Here is a 14,285-nt window from a genome sequence, read left to right as displayed (position 1 = left end):
GCTGACTACGGGCGAAAGGCGGGGTACACCCTGGACAAGTCGCCAGGTCATCACAGGGCTGACACATAGACACAGACAACCATTCACACTCACATTCACACCTACGCTCAATTTAGAGTCACCAGTTAACCTAACCTGCATGTCTTTGGACTGTGGGGGAAACCGGAGCACCCGGAGGAAACCCACGCGGACACAGGGAGAACATGCAAACTCCGCACAGAAAGGCCCTCGCTGGCCACAGGGCTCGAACCCGGACCTTCTTGCTGTGAGGCGACAGTGCTAACCACTACACCACCGTGCCGCCTCATTGTAACTTAAGGTACAAAACACTTGCGTTGTCTACTGGTAGTGTGCATGAGGTAAGGGTTAGGGCTAGAAAACTAATAGTATACCTAGAAGGGTAATTGCAGTATACTTCAAAACTAAAAAGTGGACTAGATGTATATAACCAGTAACTCATAGTATATTTCCAATATGCTATAAGTATACTTTTATAAACTAAAAAGTGGACTAGAAGTGTGTAACGAGTAAACCAATAGTATATTTCCAGCATACTACAAAGTATCTCATCTCATTATCTCTAACCGCTTTATCCTGTTCTACAGGGTCGCAGGCAAGCTGGAGCCTATCCCAGCTGACTACGGGTGAAAGGCGGGGTACACCCTGGACATGTCGCCAGGTCATCACAGGGCTGACACAGACACCCATTCACACTCGCAGTCAATTTAGAGTCACCAGTTAACCTAACCTGCATGTCTTTGGACTGTGGGGGAAACCGGAGCACCCGGAGGAAACCCACGCAGACAACATGCAAACTCCACACAGAAAGGCCCTCGCCGGCCACGGGGCTCGAACCCGGACCTTCTTGCTGTGAGGCGACAGCGCTAACCACTACACCACCGTGCCGCCACTACAAAGTATAATTTAGTAAACTAAAAAGTGGACTAGAAGTATCAAACAAGTAAACTCGTAGTATATTTCCAGTATACTATGAAGTATGCTTTTGTAACTAAAGAGTGGACTATAAGTATAGAACTAGTAAACTACAAGTTTACTTGTGGTATACTTGCAGTACAAAATAAAAAATACTAGTTGTTTACTCAAAGTTTACTTCTCTTAGACTTAAAGTATACTTTTTATAAACCAAAATTGGGCCAGTTTAGTCCCAAGAAGTATTAGATTAGTTTACTTACAAGTATACTGTAAGAACACTGATATTATACTTAGTATACAAAAGTATACTTAAGGAAATATACTTTAACTTTACTTAAGTATACTTAATAAAATGAACTTGAAGTATACTTCTGGCAGCACGGTGGTGTAGTGGTTAGCGCTGTTGCCTCACAGCAAGAAGGTCCTGGGTTCGAGCCCCGTGGCCGGCAAGGGCCTTTCTGTGTGGAGTTTGCATGTTCTCCCCGTGTCCGCGTGGGTTTCCTCCGGGTGCTCCGGTTTCCCCCACAGTCCAAAGACATGCAGGTTAGGTTAACTGGTGACTCTAAATTGACCGTAGGTGTGAATGTGAGTGTGAATGGTTGTCTGTGTCTATGTGTCAGCCCTGTGATGACCTGGCGACATGTCCAGGGTGTACCCCGCCTTTCGCCCGTAGTCAGCTGGGATAGGCTCCAGCTTGCCTGCGACCCTGTAGAACAGGATAAAGCGGCTAGAGGTAATGCGATGAGATGAGAAGTATACTTCTTTTTAATAGGGATTCAGCCAAGGGCTGAGCCAAAAACAGTACTTCAGTTAACCAGGGTAACTATAATGTCAGCAAATATTCTACCGCTTATTACTTAATAAGTCTTTGAAAAACCTGGAGCGATCAGGGAACGTAGTCGAGGTAAGTTCGTCTGTATGCATGTGCATTTAGTGAGAATCAAAATGAGACAGTTGAACAGTAGCCCTGCAGCAGTAAGAAAGATGGTCGGGGGAGGAGCCAGGGCACTGCCAAGGACCAGACTTGAACACCCAAATGGTCAAACTCATTGAAAGTATATGATATGATAGCAGTTTTAACCTACAGTATGCCATGGCCCTACCTTTCAAAATGGAATGTAACCTACACTCAGCAGGTTCAGGATTAAATAAAAAACTAGAAAAAATATCCGGGCTTCAGCCCAATAACCCAGTCCTAGGCACACCCCTGGTGAGAAATCCTCCATATTTGAAAAAAAAAAAAAAAGCTTTTGTTAACCTTGTCACTGTTCTCTATATTTAGCTCGTTCGCTTAACTAATTGAAGTTTGTTTAGATTCAGTGACGGTGTGGTGTATCTCAAATGCTAATGGATATTGTCTGACTCAATCAAGTAATTCAACATGCCATTACCCTGACCTCCTGTTTCAAAACAAACCAAAAAATAAAACAAGAACCAGGTCTATTGTAATTATAGAATAAAACCACAAAATAAGATGGTCCTGTCACTTCCATGGCATCCCTTTTGTTTTTGCTCGGTGCCAGAAGTACGGGGCAAAAAAAAAAAAAAAAATCTAAATACACATTTTAGGCCCTGTCCACACGGCAACGGATTCAGGTGAATCCGATAAAATTGTTTATCGTTTCGGCCTGGCGTCCACACGGCACCGGTGTTTTGGGTGCCCCAAAACAAAATCTTTTGAGAACGGGTTCCAGAGTGGAAAGATCTGGCAACGGCGCCGTTGCGAAGTCGTCTGGATGAGTAGAACGGAATTGTTTATGATGACGTCACAACCACATGTGCTTCACGCCAGGTAGAAGTGTAACGAACTCGATGCAAGTTGTCAACAAATCCTATAACTTGGTTCATGAAACGCGCTTACAAAATATTTTCACTGTGAATATTGTGTAATGGTGCAAAGTGAGAGTGAGAGAGAGAGAGAGAGAGAGAGAGAGAGAGAGAGAGAGAATAGCTCTTAGGGCAGAGTCAATCCCGCCAGCAAAAATAGGGAAAAAAAGGAGCGATCTCACCTCTTCAGATGTTGGTTTAAGTCCTATAATACATTCCTCAAAAAGGGCGTAGAAGAACAAATTAATCCATCAACGTGTAGCATTCAATTTATTCCGGACCATTAAAGACGCCGCCTTCCGCGTAGAATCATACGTCATCCTCGCCGCCATATTGGAGAGGTCAAAGCGGAGAATAAAGATTAGCTGCATTTAACTGTACCAACAGGTTTGCCGTCCAAACGAGATCACATGGGATTACCTTTCACAGGTGAGACTGGAAAAATACTTTTCATTGTCTTTGGTCATTATAACGTAATTTTACGAACAGATTTTTCTGACTTTGTGGCTAATATGAAGTCTCGCACATAATAGTTTATGTGCATGCGTCCTTACTACTTCTATTGTTCTGGTGTCTCCGAAGGGACCGTCTTACAGCGCCCCTAGAGGTGTGGCATGTGTATTGCATCGTTTTCAGCAAGCGTTGCGTTGCCATATGTACCTGATATTTTACTGATCCGTTGCCCATGTGGACGCGATATTTTTTTTAATAACATCTCGTTGCCGTTGTCGTGTGGATGTAGCCTTAGTGTCACAAAGATAGTAATTCGAGAGAGAGAGAGAGAGAGAGAGAGAATGAGCTGTAGCAGCTCACACACGGTAAATGGGCTGAAGTGATGAAAAGAAGGGCCCACTTCACTCATTCTTGGCAGACTGAAAAATGACAGCTTGCAATGATTGGATATCTACTCCACTCCACTAGACCTTTTCAACTCCCATCAACCTTTCTCTCCTTAACATGCCTTCCTTCCCTGCCAAAAAGCACATCTCCTTTCATCAGTCACCAATCCTCCAACCCCACCTACACCACATTCAATCAAGGGCGACTTCAGCAACTGCCTTGACATTCTAAAACCAAGTGGCCATTTCCAGAATACACACAAACAGCTGCTTTGCTATCTTTGGAGCAAACTGTACTGAGTGAGTGGATTGTCAATCCTCATTGTACAACCCTCCTCTATGGGGAAAGCACAATAAAAGTGGTATTTAGTTCAGCTTTATAATTAATTATGAGCTTCTGAGTCCAAACGAGCATGAATTTGTGTGGCCACTCGAGCACAATCGCCTGGTGAAACTAGTCACGTCCAGAATAACTGGCTGCAAAAATAAAATACTGTATAAAACAAGATTAGATATAATGGAACTCATTATTAAACTGGATACAAAAGAATTTTTCATAAATCCACAACCCCGTAATTAAGACAAATAGCAAATTAGCAATTCAATTAGGACAAAAAAAATATAACGATTGAACTGCATTCGTAGAAAATGCAGCACACGTCACACTTATGAAATCCTCATTTTGTCGTTTTCAGATCTCTGTGAGCTTTACCTTTTATGGAATTTTGTGGGCTTCATAAAATGTAAATCAACTGGGCAGTGAATTATTGAATTTACATGTGATCTGCATTTTACAAACACATGCATGTGAGTTTGAAGATAACCAAAATTACCAGGAATTTTTACAGAACTTTCATTCTGTTCATGAAAAACATTTGGCAAAAGCTTAAAATATCTGATAATCTCCCAGCCCACCAAAATTTCAACTTGTACTCACGCAATAATCCTTAAAATCTGTCTTTACAACACAGTGCTTTCATTTTAAATGATTATTAAAACACTTGCATTATTAAACAATTAAATAATATTGGCTGGCGTTGAGTGGTATATCAGATACATTTCATTCGGCTAGTGTGATACTGAACAAGTTGAAGACAAGTTCAGTATCATGCTAGCTGAATGGAATATATCTGATATAATCACAAAAAAAGCCAGCTATTATTATTATCTCATCTCATTATCTCTAGCCGCTCTATCCTGTTCTACAGGGTCGCAGGCGAGCTGGAGCCTATCCCAGCTGACTACGGGCGAAAGGCGGGGTACACCCTGGACAAGTCGCCAGGTCATCACAGGGCTGACACATAGACACAGACAACCATTCACACTCACATTCACACCTACGCTCAATTTAGAGTCACCAGTTAACCTAACCTGCATGTTTTTTGGACTGTGGGGGAAACCGGAGCACCCGGAGGAAACCCACGCGAACATGGGGAGAACATGCAAACTCCACACAGAAAGGCCCTTGGCGGCCACGGGGCTCGAACTCGGACCTTCTTGCTGTGAGGCGACAGCGCTAACCACTACGCCGCCCCATCATTATTATTATTATAATACTACCCATTCCTTTCAGATGTTCAACACATCTTTCTCTTTCAAAGTTCTTTTCAAAAATCGTCCGTATTTAACGACGCAAACCTGACAGCCATGTTTGTTTACAAATTATCGCAGTAAGTGCGGAAGTTTTATGTCTCCGACGTGTGATGTCACGTTGTCTGACAACCATGCAATATTGTAAACCATATTCAACGCTCATTCTCCATTGGGCAGAGTGACGTAATACACATAGGATAAGCGATATGCTAACAATATTGCATGCTATCAAACCAAATGAATGAAACCCGCTAGAATGTTTTTATTCCATCAAAAAAGTGTCCTGTATGTATAATAATAAATGATAACTAAATGTTCAACACAAAAGAGATTTACGGTGTTTTGACCTGCATATGTGTCCCAGCGCATACAAAATCTACAAAAGCAAGTTATAAGTGAATTAAACATATTAAGATCAGTTAATCCGGGCCATAATTTTAACATTTCAAAAAAAAAAAAAAAAAAAAAAAACATATAAACCAGTTGAACATTTTTCCAGGAAGAATTTGCATGAGGATATTATTTGTTGCTCATTTTCTTGAAAGGTTGCTAATAACTCTGGAGTGGATTGTATAATTTTATTTTATTCCCAGACAGCTGAACTCTCTTCAGCACACTCCCATTGGCCTCTCAACATTAGAGGTATCAGAGGAAATGGAAGAACATCACTGAGCTCCTTGAAATGCAGAAAACATGCGGTGAGCAGCAGTAGCTGAATAAAGCCAGGGGAAGAGCTTGCTAGGCCTTTTAGGAACCTCCATCTTATATCAGCACACACAATCTTGCAAAAGATCATGCAGTGGACCCTAGGCGCATCATTTATTTAGCATCTACAGTTTCCTCTGGCGAGCCAAGCCCCACCAGACAAAAGCGGCAGAATTAGCATGCAGCATCATCTGTCGCACATTGCTCGGCTTACGGATTTATGTAATAAAAACAGAATGCATTTCTGGTGGGAGAGAGAGTAGGCTCAAGATGCTCAATCACCTTGAACAACACTTCAAAAGAACAGCAAGGGAATACGCAAGTATGGTGTGGAGCCACCTCCTGGCTGCTCTGCATTAAGTAACGATGTGTCATAAAACAGCACAGTGGGTAATGAAACATCTGCATTCACCCTCGCAAAAACCAACAAGCTCAAAAGACTAATGTGACCCCAGACAGGTTGTGCGACAGTTCCAACCAAGCCTTTTTTTTTTCCCCTGTGATGACTTTGAAAATGGAGAAAGCAATGGAGTGGCATGTGGAGAAGGAGCGATGAGAGAGTGATGAAAGATCAGAACGTTTCACTGCATTGGCAGAAAATGAAAGCCATCAAATGCAGGCAGATTCATCCATCTCCAGCTCACCTCATCAGTTTGCCGGAGTTCACTCTTCTGCACAGCAGGATGGAATGAGTGAGTGAAGAGGGAACAGAAAAAAAACCCAACTTCAGGTCTGCAGAGAAAAAGCTGAACCTTACTCTGCTTAAAAAAAAAAAGGCTAAATAAGGCTAAAAGTTCTACTTATCTGCCCATTAGTGATGAGAAAATTTTGCATCCCACCCACTACAATTTCGATTTACCTTCTGTTCACGTTAATGGGCTTCCAGCCAAAGACCGAGCTCCTATTACTCCGTTTTCAGGATTCACTCAGCGTCTTCTCCTAAGAAAAGCAAAGAAGGAAAAATCAATTTCTCCTTTAAAGTAATGACGTTTAATTGTTTCTTTTCTCCCGAACGATAATATTGTGCACAGGCAGAACACATTTGTCTTCCTTCCTATCTCACTCTCATTCTGTGTGTGTGTTCCAGCTTTTAAGTCATCACATCTGACAATGTGCATGAGGGTCATAACCACAGCCCTATTTCACATTACTGATTGATTTTGTGCAAGATGCAGCCAATCTCCCTTGCTCTAAGGTACCACCTGAGGCAAACCTGGGAATGAGATTGTAATGCGACTCATTCTGCAAGATATTATCAAGGGTAATGATTTTTTTGTAGACAGAGAACAGAGAATTCTCACAGATTAGCGTGTAATGAAATGTTGCTCGCTCTGTTGATAATCAGTACATTTAGGATGATCTTATTAAAAGTACAAAGCAATTGCAGCATGATACAGTAATGATAGACTCAGATTAATTAAATATTTAAGGAATGAAATGTTCCACTGCAGGGTAAACAGTGCAGCTTGAAATGAACAACCTACTTGTGCAGATGAATTTAGTGGGAAGAGCAATGAACAATGCCTTGGACTAGATGGATTGGACGTCTGAGAACTTGCTTCTCTCTCTCATAGTTACAGTCAATACAGAGTAAATAGAGGAATGTGAGACGGTAGAAATGGCTATAAAGATTGACTTGAATGCAATATTCATATACTATAATACCAAAATTATGTGATACCTGATCATCACACCTTACATGTGCTTTTTGAACATACCATTCCAGATTTAGTCTCATTTTACGTATAATAACCTCCACTCTTCTGGCTTTCCACTAGATTTTAGAGTGTGGCTGTGGGGATTTGTGCTCATTTAGCCACAAGAGCATTAGTGAGGACAGGTACTGATACTGGGTGAAGAGCCCTGGTGTGGAGTCTGCATTCCAATTCATCCCAGAGGTGTTCACTGGGGTTGAGGTCAGGGCTCTGTGAAGGCCACTAGAGTTCTTCCGCTCCAACTTTGGCAAACCATGTCTTCATGGACTTCACTTTGTGTACAGGGGCATTGCCATGCTGGAACATGTTTTGGCTCCTTAGTTCCAGTGAAAGGAAACTGTAATGCTTCAGGATGCAATGACCTTCTATATAATTGTGTGCTTCCAACTTTGTGGCAACAGTTTGGGGAAGGTTCTCATATGGGTGTGATGGTCAGGTGTGCATCATACTTTTGGTCATATATATATATATATATATATATATATATATATATATATATATATATATATATATACACTTTTATTTTTTTTTATAATAATGCTTTTATTTTCTCCAGCATACAGTAAAAAATGTTGTTCAGATCAAGTCATGTGATCAACGGAATGCTACAGACATTATAAGTTTACCATTTGGATTAATCATGTACAACCCCGATTCCAAAAAAGTTGGGACAAAGTACAAATTGTAAATAAAAACGGAATGCAATGATGTGGAAGTTTCAAAATTCCATATTTTATTCAGAATAGAACATAGATGACATATCAAATGCTTAAACTGAGAAAATGTATCATTTAAAGAGAAAAATTAGGTGATTTTAAATTTCATGACAACAACACATCTCAAAAAAGTTGGGACAAGGCCATGTTTACCACTGTGAGACATCCCCTTTTCTCTTTACAACAGTCTGTAAACGTCTGGGGACTGAGGAGACAAGTTGCTCAAGTTTAGGGATAGGAATGTTAACCCATTCTTGTCTAATGTAGGATTCTAGTTGCTCAACTGTCTTAGGTCTTTTTTGTCGTATCTTCCGTTTTATGATGCGCCAAATGTTTTCTATGGGTGAAATATCTGGACTGCAGGCTGGCCAGTTCAGTACCTGGACCCTTCTTCTACGCAGCCATGATGCTGTAATTGATGCAGTATGTGGTTTGGCATTATGTTGTTAAATGCAAGGTCTTCCCTGAAAGAGATGTCATCTGGATGGGAGCATATGTTGCTCTAGAACCTGGATATACCTTTCAGCATTGATTGCGTCTTTCCAGATGTGTGAGCTGCCCATGCCACACACACTAATGCAACCCCATACCATCAGAGATGCAGGCTTCTGAACTGAGCGCTGATAACAACTTGGGTCGTCCTTCTCCTCTTTAGTCTGAATGACACGGTGTCCCTGATTTCCATAAAGAACTTCACATTTTGATTCGTCTGACCACAGAACAGTTTTCCACTTTGCCACAGTCCATTTTAAATGAGCCTTGGCCCAGAGAAGATGTCTGCGCTTCTGGATCATGTTTAGATGCGGCTTCTTCTTTGAACTATAGAGTTTTAGTTGGCAACGGCGGATGGCACGGTGAATTGTGTTCACAGATAATGTTCTCTGGAAATATTCCTGAGCCCTTTTTGTGATTTCCAATACAGAAGCATGCCTGTATGTGATGCGGTGCCGTCTAAGGGCCCGAAGATCACGGGCACCCAGTATGGTTTTCCGGCCTTGACCCTTACGCACAGAGATTCTTCCAGATTCTCTGAATCTTTTGATGATATTATGCACTGTAGATGATGATATGTTCAAACTCTTTGCAATTTTACACTGTCGAACTCCTTTCTGATATTGCTCCACTATTTGTTGGCGCAGAATTAGGGGGATTGGTGATCCTCTTCCCATCTTTACTTCTGAGAGCCGCTGCCACTCCAAGATGCTCTTTTTATACCCAGTCATGTTAATGACTTATTGCCAATTGACCTAATGAGTTGCAATTTGGTCCTCCAGCTGTTCCTTTTGTGTACCTTTAACTTTTCCAGCCTCTTATTGCCCCTGTCCCAACTTTTTTGAGATGTGTTGCTGTCATGAAATTTCAAATGAGCCAATATTTGGCATGAAATTTCAAAATGTCTCACTTTCGACATTTGATATGCTGTCTATGTTCTATTGTGAATACAATATCAGTTTTTGAGATTTGTAAATTATTGCATTCCGTTTTTATTTACAATTTGTACTTTGTCCCAACTATTTTGGAATTGGGGTTGTAATTTCACTTTTAAAAATTCTGTTCATAATGTCGACTATAAAACAAGCCAAACACACATTTAAATCTGTCATTCACATTTAATTAATTGGACAAAAGACCACCCCAGTGACTGTGGGCTGTGCCAGAAAAAGCAGTTAATTCTCTGGCAGGATCACTAAATGGAAAACTATTAGCAGCACTGACCAGCTCAATGAGAATGAATAAAATAAGTCAACATATTATTCTTTTAAAGCCACAAGCCACAGCCTTTTTTTTTTTTTTTTTAAGACCTATCAAACCGGAGCCATTTCTTGGTCGAGTGTTTTGGTGGGCTGGGGTTCACTGCGTCTGTCGACAGCAAGGTCGAGAGCTCTTTTTCCAGCAGCTTTAGCTCAATGCGCTGGCTGTGAGGTACTGTCAAAGCACTTTTATTCACCATCAGTATTACGGTCACCTAGTTGGCCACTAGTGACCTGAGTGAATTACTTGAAGTCCACTGGCATAGAACATTTTGAATATTTAAATTCAACACTTTAATTTACAGAAGATAAGGGGTGAACTTAAGTGCTTTGCAGTAAACTTCTTAATTGCTATTCTGAGTTAAGTGCTATGCTTCAGTGTTTTATGGCAGCACGTTTGTTAAAAAAATAAATAAATAAATAAATAAATAATAATAATAATCTCATCTCATCTCATTATCTCTAGCCGCTTTATCCTTCTACAGGGTCGCAGGCAAGCTGGAGGCTATCCCAGCTGACTACGGGTGAAAGGCGGGGTACACCCTGGACAAGTCGCCAGGTCATCACAGGGCTGACACATAGACACAGACAACCATTCACACTCACATTCACACCTACGGTCAATTTAGAGTCACCAGTTAACCTAACCTGCATGTCTTTGGACTGTGGGGGAAACCGGAGCACCCGGAGGAAACCCACGCGGACACGGGGAGAACATGCAAACTCCGCACAGAAAGGCCCTCGCCGGCCACGGGGCTCGAACCCAGGACCTTCTTGCTGTGAGGCGACAGCGCTAACCACTACACCACCGTGCCGCCCTAATAATAATAATAATAATAAATTACAAATCTGTGTAAACTCTAGAAACTGTCATGCATGGAAATCCCAGTGGTTCAACAGTTTCAGAAATATTCAAGGGTCATTACATGCGAAATCATCCAGATTTTGAGAAATTTCCCAAGTCACCCCTCAGAATTCTCTGGAAAAAAAAAATTCACAGATGTACCTATATTAGACACAAGAAAAAAAAAACTCAAATATCCAAGATCACTTACAGTTTTTGTTTTACAACTTGCCAAATTTTTATTTATTTATTCATTAATTCATTTCAAATTTCAGCACATGCTGTTTTTGTTTGACTTTGGACTTACACTGCTGCTCCACTATTCTATGTACAAAGTTTATTTTTAGTGCCTAGGGCTAAATTTTCTCCAGCATTAAAAAATAAATAGTCATATTAGGTGCATCTATCGCTGTTGTTCCACTGTGAGGCTTTAAAATCAACTGCAAAGTCAAAATTGCTTCATTTTTTCTGAACTGTGACAATAAAAAGGAAAAGTTTATTATTATTATTTTGACGTTTTGATTGATTTTGGGGCCTCACAGTGGAACAATAGAGATAGATACACCTAATATGGCTATTTTCTGATTCTAGAGAAAAAGTTAGCCCTACACACCAAAAATAAACTTTGTACAGAGAATAGTGGAGGAACAGTGAAAGCCCAAAGTCAGATAAAAACAGTATCTGGTGAACAAATACAATTTGGTCAGCTGCATTACAAAAACTATTGGAGATATTGGCCTTATATTTGGGATTTTTCCATAAAGTTTAGCATATTTCCAGATAGGTTTTGAATTTTTCCAGAAAACTCTGAGGGGGTGACATGGCAGTGTTGAGATGATTTCACATGGAATGTCTTTCAAACCAGCCCATATGACACCAAGAAGAATACCACCGTCATCGAGATCCACCCCCACCAATCTCATGTTTGATGATGAACATTAAATGAAGTTCTTGATCTGTATCTGCAAGATTTTATGTTGCACTGATGCCACATGATTGTCTGACTGGAAAATTGCATGAATGAGCAATGAGTACATGCATCCCTATTAAAGTGGTCTGTGAACGTGTGAAATGTTACCAAACTTCATATTAGAGTTATCTTCTCTCTTTTTTTATAAACACATTTTATATTTATACACTAAGTAACTTTAAAAACGCACATTGATAAAACTTGCTGAATTCGTGCTGAGTTTATCTCAAGAAGAAAAGAAATATATCACAATGGAAAAATAACTTCGTTCCGCCCGAATAAGTTCCAAATCTGTGCTCAAATCGGAATTTAAGGGAGTTGTACTCAATAACGTACAATATGACTCGGGTAGTCAATGACATGGACAGGCTTTCATTTTCAAACAAATTTTGCATACACTGTACACACACAATCTTGCCTATAAATACCCGGGGGAAATGATGGGAAAATTGTCATTATTGAAGATGCCACGCCTAAGCCAAAATCAACGTGAACAGGCCATCGGGATGTTGCGTGCCGGAAGTACACAGACAGAGGTCGCCTGGCACTTCGGTGTTCATCATTCGACCATTTCCCGTTTGAGTCAGCGTTACAGACAGACAGGGAGCACCAGGGATCGTCCACACCCTGGTCAGCCTCGAGTCACGACGCCAGTTCAGGATCAGCACATCAGGCTAGCTCACCTCCGTGACAGATTCCTGACACCCTCAGTCACTGCTGCTGAGACCCCTGGACGACACAGACCCAGAATCTCCAGCATGACGGTCCGAACATGGACCAACTGTCACTTTGAATTTTTTTATTGTGAATTAATTCTTGAGTTTGACAATAAATGTCCTTTATCGATGTTTCAAGATGTGTGTGCATTACATACAATATCATAAATTTCAAATATATGCATGGATCTAAAGTGATATCGTGTTGAATTCCATTGTGCGTTTTTAAAGTTACTTATGCCGCTTTTCCACTACAAACGCGGCTGAGTCGGGCTGAGCCGTGCCGTGCTGAGTCGGGCTGAGTGGGGCTGTTGGAGTTGCATTTCGACTACAACCGCGCTGAACTGTGCTGGCTGGAAGTGGGTGGACACATTGGGTGGAGTTAGCGAAAGTGGGTGGACGTCAGGTGATGTCGTTAAGCAGCGCAAACAGTGACATCAGTGAGCTTTTAAGCGGTAGTCTCACGACCCGGATAGTAAACAATAAACATGGAGGACATGGAGTCGTTAGTGTTGCTGGTCTTGGTGCTGTGGCTTGTTGTCACCGACAACGCGGACAGATACTGGCAAGAGCGTATAGATGAGGCGAGGCGCATAAGGCTTCAGAAATTCTCGTAATTCTTCTCCTTCCGGGTTTGCGGTGTTTACAGATCCCAGCGCGCTCGCGGGGCGTGTGTGGGCATGTGAGGACACTCCTCCTCACCAATCAGTGCACAGGGGAGTGTCTGCTCACGCCCCCAGACTCACTCGGCACGGTTTGGCTCGCTTCAGCCCCACTCCAAAACGGTGCGAGTTTTAGGGGCTAAGCAGGGCTGAAGCGAGCTGAGTCGTGCTGGTTTTTGGTAGTCGAAACGCGAGCCGTGTCGGGCTGAAGTGAGCTGAAGCGAGCTGAAGTGAGCTGAAAAAGGGTAGTGGAAAAGGGCCATTAGTATATTATACTGAATATTTTTCAACCAGTTTTGAAAATGGTACCATTACGCTTAGTTCGTTACTGCTTCAAGGTGTAAAGAAGTAAAAACACCTCTTCTGTGGCTTCCATCTTAGAAATCAATATATATTTGGATTTTTTGAAGCTTTTTTCCAAGCCAGCCCTTGTTAAAATGTTTACATGCACTAACCAATTTCTTTTAACAGTTCTGTGTTCAAGATAAAAATTCTACTGAAAGCAAACATTTAAGTTGTGCACACATCAAGCAAAACATTATAAAACAATTGCGCAATTATTATTTCCATTTAATTTAGTGTCAGATCCTGAAAAGTTGCTTTATTTGTGTTGGATAAATAAATGACATGGTACTGTGCCAGCATTGCTGACGTAATTCCCAAGATCTTCCTAAAGCCAATGGTGCCCGAGCTTTTATTCAGTACTCTAAGGCCATATACATATTGCTATTCAAGGCAAAGACCACAGGATTGCATTATCCACAGCACACACTAAAAACTGAAAAATATCACAATTTGTTCTCAACTGTCTAATACCCAGTATGTCCAAGCCTTATATAGAGCAGAAGGAAACTAAATATAACCATCACATTGAACAGGTATTTAGAGACTACTGATGTTTCCAGGCAATATGCTGCATACATAATACAACATAATTGTTTCACTTCTTGTTAACGCTTTGAATACACACAGGAAAGCGTAAACTTGTATTAACATCCATCACATACTGATATT

At 41.2% G+C, this 14,285-nt stretch overlaps 1 protein-coding gene across 3 annotated transcripts in view; it reads right to left on the bottom strand.

Annotated features, from left to right (window-relative positions):
- tspan9a (tetraspanin 9a) overlaps positions 1–14,285 on the bottom strand; it is a 536,473-nt gene that overhangs the window by 294,700 nt on the left and 227,488 nt on the right. The window contains exons 3-4 of one of the 3 annotated variants that reach the window (XM_060923692.1): positions 6,757–6,836; positions 6,542–6,568 (exon numbers count right to left, since the gene is read on the bottom strand). The exons of 1 other annotated variant lie outside the window; for it this stretch is intronic. The gene's annotated coding sequence lies outside the window, so the exon portion shown is untranslated. The remainder of the gene's footprint in view (positions 1–6,541; positions 6,569–6,756; positions 6,837–14,285) is intronic. One more of the 3 variants, XM_060923691.1, reaches the window with a different exon arrangement.

The sequence above is a fragment of the Neoarius graeffei genome, chromosome 6 (genome assembly GCF_027579695.1).
Source record: "Neoarius graeffei isolate fNeoGra1 chromosome 6, fNeoGra1.pri, whole genome shotgun sequence".
Taxonomy (NCBI): domain Eukaryota; kingdom Metazoa; phylum Chordata; class Actinopteri; order Siluriformes; family Ariidae; genus Neoarius; species Neoarius graeffei.
Note: the sequence above shows the minus strand (reverse complement) of the source record. Positions and strands in the feature narration are given on the sequence as shown.